Genomic DNA, 6,684 nt, shown 5'->3' on the forward strand with positions numbered 1-6,684 from the left:
TGCCACCATTGTTGTATAATACGCATATCATAAAATTTATCGAACAGGGAAAAGCAAAAATTGGTAAAAATAAAGAAAACTTAAACAAAAGTTACTCAAACAAGAAAGAAATAGTGATTCAATCTTGAAATCAAACGTCCAAATGCTTGAAATGTCATAATAAGCAAAAAATACAGCTGTTAATGAACTGTAAATTAGCAGTGGCATAAGCAAAACTGCTAAAAGAATGTTTATTTTGTAAGAATCATTCAAAGGTGAAGTGAATAAGCTTGAATTAAGGTAATATGTTTTGCTTACAATTTCACGAATTTGCAGTTTTCGCTTATACACTACAAACCACAGAACGATTGAAAGCATATTTATAGTACTGGTGATTATAATTACTTTCATATAGTTGAGATTTACGTTGATAAGAATTAACAATGAATATACACTAGAGGATAGGAAAATAAACCCGCACAAAAGCTGCTTTATTCGTAATAAAAGATTATTAGAATAAAAGAATCGTTCGGCATTATCTTCAATATTTAAGCTAAAATAAAGTAAACTTTGCCACAAATATCCATAATTCTGAAACGCCGGATCTTTGATTTTACTATCATTTTTCGATTTGCAGCACTTAAAGTACTTCATATTAGAAATAAAAAATAGAAACATCAAACTATTTACTCCAAGGAAGGGCACTAACAACTTGAAAGAATTTTCTTTTTATCCATCGGAGATAAATAAGTTTAATAGCAGTGAGAATTTTCTTGCATTAAGTTATATAGTTTTAACAATTTTCAAATGAAAATAACTATTATTAAGGATAACAATAATTTAACTATTCATATTCCTTTCTGCTACGATTTAATCAAAACTCTTCCTTTTATCAAAAATGGCATTTTATAACTTCTAAGTAAATTTAAATATAAAAAAGAAGCATTCGAAAAATTTTATAGTTCAAATATGGTTATGAAAACAACTGTGTGCGATCAAGAGCTGAATATACAATATAAGTAAGAATAAAATATATTTAATGTCTTTTTTTATGCAAAAGATATCAATACAATTACTGCATTTCCTTTAAGAATATTAAACTATTACGCATTTTTTTCTAGTCAATAAGAAAAATATGATGCAGAAGTTTTTAAAAAAAGCAATTATGTAATGAAAAGTCTTTGTTAACTGTAATGTTCATGCAAGTTTTTATATTCAAGACATAATTGAAAGCAGTGTTTACGTTCTATATAAATGCTTGCGTGTTTTATAAATTTTGTCAATAATCTTTCTAGATTTGACAGTAAATTTTCTAAAGGTATATAAAAAAGCCTTTTACATTACCTAAACAATTGATATTATTTAAATTTTAATCAATAATCAATTTGGATATAGTTTTTCAATTGTTTTTCTTAAGTAAAGTAAGCCTGTAAGTTTAATTCCTGGAAAAAGTTTCGATATTATCCATCTGGAAACAGCTTCCTTCCCCCAAGAAATTGTCTTGGATAAATATGAACCTCAAAATTACTAGCATAGTTTAAAACTTGGCATTTCAAGTTTTTCAAAATAATGCTATTTGTTTTTATGCAAAAATCTTCCTACCGGTAGCAAATGAGAAAAAGTTTAAGACTTTGTTACTTTATAAATATTAGTGATTATAAAAATTCTACGTAACACTAAAGTTAACATAATAAGTAGTAACCATTTTCATAATCACTGTTAATTACCAGTATTGATACGTACCCTAATTTCTTTAAAATACATTTTTAAAATTCTTTTCCGAAATGTAGTCGAAAAAGTTTACACTTTAGGGGCTACAAATTAATATTTAAGAGATGAAATAAAATTATGTCGAAAACAGGCAAAACACGAAAGAGGGAATGAAAGCAACAAGAACCTTGAAGAAATTTAAGGGTGTTTATACCAATCGTCTATTAACTCTGTTTCTCCTGGCAATCAAACAGGTTTTCTTGTTCTTTGTTTTGCCTTCTCTTTAGTGGTTCGATAGCTTTATACGATATTTCTAAATTTTTCCCATCTTATATATTAACATGTGACTCATAATGAATGAGTATACTTTTCTATTTCCATTTTCATTTTCGACAAGGATTCCGAAGAATTATTATTTATGGAGGTCATAAAGAACACAATCTAAAAATTTCCATGTTCAATATGAATGAATTTTCTATTTCCTTGGAGATGGCATAGTAATTAATCCAAGATATTATTCTGGGTTGTACCAAGTAAACAAATAAATAATTTGCTCATTATTAGTGTAGTTAGAGTTTAGATAAAAGTGAATTTTGAGAAAGGTAAAATAATTTACTTAGCTCAGTGATAGTTTCCTTTTTCAAGAATTTATTCCTAGAAACACTGTAATTTTACTACAAACTTGACTTTTGGGTGATTTTTGTATTTAATTCAAAAAGTATATGCTTTCAGCAATATTGGACAAATATACTATACCATAAAAATTGTAATTTTTTGTGCCTATATTTCGTATTTTACCTGGACATTGGTGATGTTTTAAATCCTGACATAATCAGAAACTTTATAATTATTACAGAGCATTAAATAGTTTGTCACACATCTTCACTTTCAATATGGTTATGAACGCACGAAAAGAGTTTTTTACATTTTATATTTACTTCGTTAATGATAAATATTACGTCGCTCACAACCAAAAATATATTGCGTTTAATGCTTTACAGCAACAAAGTTTTTATACACAAAGTACTGCTACAAACATTTTTTAATATCACTTGATAGAGACGTGCGAAGCCCAAAAGGTCGTTTTCACTATCAGTTATTAATCAGTAATTAGAGAGATTTTGCAAAATATTACGATTCTCTTAACTCTAACGTAAACGCTCATTTAAGTTTCACAGCACAAGCGAGAAAATTAATATTCAATGCCTTCAACCACATTATTGCTAAGTTGTAGAAAATAAGCTTAGAGCTGTGGTTAACGTAAAACAAATGCTAAGCAAAGGAGCTCTATTATTAGTCTCTGAGCTCTCAATAACTAATTTGATCTAATATTAAGCATTCTTGGTAGGCGAATAGTAAAAGCGTTTTGAAGAATACCATAGAAGGAATTTTGAAAAATATCAATACCATGAAGAATCTGAACTAAATGCTAGATAAAAATTTGATATACTCTTGTCCAAAACATGTATTAAGATATAAAAACTTTCATTTATATAATTCCATTTGTTTTTATATTTAAAAACAACTAACCATATGTAAATAACGCATCATCAAGTTGTAGCAAATATTTACTTTGTTTAAATGATAGTACTGGGAGCTTTTCAATGGTAAATTGTTTTGAGCATGTCAGACGTGGGTAAAAATGGAGGATCGATATATTTCTGTCAACATGAGGAAACACATGTAGTTCAACGCTGATGATATATTTGATGGGAATGTTTGTTTCTTTTTTTTCCTGAAAATTTAAGCATTCAACTAATAAAAAATTCAACAAAGAGAATTTCCCGAGTATCGTAATACTCTAACTACATTTAGATATAGGAACTCTACAACTACATGGACAATTACCAAAAATACTTTACACTATGCGAAGCCATTTTATGTTTCAGATTTCCATACATCCAAAGAATGCACATCCCGACAATTCAAAGGCAACAATGATACTTACATTTCGGAGTTTTGGGTTTGCGATGGTGAGGAAGATTGTGAGGATGGGGAATTTTGTGAGGATGGGGAATTCCAATGCAAGTCTGGACGTTGCATCCCAAAAGACCAAACGTGTCATGGTAGTTTTCAATGATACGATAAGTCTGATGAAGCTGTTTGCCGTAAGTTTTGTTTTTAATTCTTTTTCACGCGGAGGTTATACCACGGGAAAAACTTTTCTAGACAAATTCTATTTCACCTCCATTGGTAATTTGAAATTCAGAGTTCAGAGAAAAGTGCGTTCAGATAAACCTGGAGTAAATCAAAACGTTTCAAATGCTGAAAAATATTTTCAAGATATCAAAATACGAACAATAATTCCTGGATTACTTTCCCATTGAGTAATCTTCCAATAATTTGTTTGTACTTGGATAGTCTGAAAAAAAATTTCAGCATTTGAAAATCCAGTGTTTATTTTAGGTTTTTTTAACTTTAAATTTTTAATTACTTTTGTAGATGAGAGAGACTTCTCTTAAAGCATTAAGCAAAAATTCATTGCATTTTAAATAGGTTGTGATTACTTCAGAACCATGAACACATATACGTAATCCCTTCACAGCCCACGGTATCATATATGCTTTCTGAATCTTGTTGCATAAGGTCATACGGACGTGATCTCATTACGGTACTCTCTTAGGTATGCTCTCTGCGTGTGCGCATCTGGGGAAGCACTTCTTTCTTCTTCCACCGGTTGTGAAAGGGTTAAAAGAGTTTTTAGAGTATACAATTGGTGAGGGGTGAGAAACTTTTAATTTCAATAATTTGTGATGCTGTGATTAAAAGATTATTTAAAGTGTAAAAACAATGGAGGAAAATTAATCTGTAACTGATCTAACGATTAGATTTCACATTGCATTACTATCATTATAAATAATTATTTATTATCGTACTTAAAACATGCTAATTAATTAGTGTAAAATTTTTAAGAAAAATGAAATGATAAGACATGAATGATAAAAAAAACTTGGTCTACTTATAAACCTCTAGCGTTCAGTTCGTTCAACCAATCGAGATGAGATTTCGGATGTAGAAATATTTAGGGCTATAAGCTGAAATTCTAAAAGCGACAAAGTATGGTTCACGGTTACGGTTTTATAGGTACAGAGACTCGACATTTTCGAATTGCGACATCCATTTTTTTTCGTTGCAAAGTGTTCAGCGCATGCGAGAGCCCTAACCAGCGTTGAAAGGTACGCGCATCACAAAACGACTGATGTGCTATGCACGACACACAAACAGCAGCTCTGCCCACGTCCAAAAACTCCTGATCGAAGTGCAAAGATAGAGTCCATGCATATCATAGTGTCAAAACAACAATCATAGAATAACGTTCACCAGATATTCAACGCAGAAAACGTATAAAAAGCGGGATGGGACAATAGTTCGCGTCCTGTTCTTCTTTGAGGAAGCGCCACCCACGGGTTTTGTAACATATGACCTGTGACAGGCTCACGCTATGCAGCCATGCTGTAAATTTATGTCATAGCAGAATTTCTGCAACAAAATGCACTGAATCGTTTGAATGCAATATATCCCACCTCAACATAATTTATGTTATAATCGTCGTTGAACAGCCGACCCAATTTTGGATTTACGACCACCGATGTTGAACTTCGTAGTCATGTAATCCAGAAGACAAGGGAACTCCTGGATCAAATATTTGGAGAAATTGTTTCTTTCTTGAGCCTTTGAATAAAACGGCAATCAAAACTTCCTAATTCGATAGTTCAAATTTAAATATGTAGTTGTTTGAATTTAATGCATTTTAAATCGAAGTTGTCTTCTGATATTTTATCGTTGGTAAAAGATTTTTGCAGATTGTAGATTTTTTTTTTGTATAATTAGATTTTTGTTTCATATAGATGATGTGAAAAAGGAATCTGCTGATATAGTTGGTATTATTGAAGATTCTGTAATTGAGGAACTGGAAGATTAAAGTTGAACAGAGTTTTTAAAGAGTTTTTTCTGATCATATTAAATCAAAATTTTATCGAATCTTAATATTTCAAATTAAAAATTCTTAAAATGTTTTATTTTTTAATTTCAATATTTATTGCTATTGATGTATTATCAAATGAGTTTTTTTGATGTATTTGAATTCAAATAAATATTTTAAAGAACAAATAGGAAATAGTATAAATATAGGTTCGAATTTATATATATTTATAGTTAAATAGTACATTGCTTTCAAAACAAAAATTTATGTTTGATTAAACGTTTATACCTTATTGAAGTCTCCAAGAATTCAATAGAAACTCATATTTGCACAATAATTGTATTTGTTTTAAAATTATAATTCATCAATGATTCATTGAAAATCAAATTTTTAAAAATTTTGTTTGTCTCGAAGACCTTTGAAAGTAACGATTTACCAAAAAGAACAATCTTCTTTTTAGGAACAGAGCTCGAGACAGTTAAACTTGTGATTTATATTATTCTTGGGAACGTAAATATGTCACTTTAATTATGAAGTGTAATCAAACCTATTTCTTAAGCAATATAGACACCGTAGATTTACATCGGCATTTATAATCCTTCTGTAGTAAGTTCACTGGGCTGAAAATTACTCTCTTCAAGAAAAATCACGAAGAGCATTACTTAACATCGTGGAACGTGTCTGGCTAACAGTTTTATTACTTTAAAAAGTTAATCCACTTGGTTTCGCAGGTACTTCGCATCTAATTTAGGCCGCTAACTGTGGATTTTATTATTTAAATCTATCTGTTTGCGAGGATGTTGATTTCTGAGATTTATTTTCTATTCCAACGAGTCACATAAATTTTTTATGGGGTTCAAATCAAGTTATTTGTCAGGGCAAATGAGATGCACTAGGGTGTCGGTAAGTGTCCACCAGTCACATATTTTTCAATTTCAATTGACTTTACTGTTGTTTAATTATTTATTTAAAAAAATCGAAATATTAATATTATGCTCCATTCTCATCTTGTAGATGTTTATTGAAAGGCAACGCGTGTAACTGTAATAGAATTAAATATATATATATATATA

This window comes from Parasteatoda tepidariorum, chromosome 1 (genome assembly GCF_043381705.1).
Source record: "Parasteatoda tepidariorum isolate YZ-2023 chromosome 1, CAS_Ptep_4.0, whole genome shotgun sequence".
Lineage (NCBI taxonomy): Eukaryota > Metazoa > Arthropoda > Arachnida > Araneae > Theridiidae > Parasteatoda > Parasteatoda tepidariorum.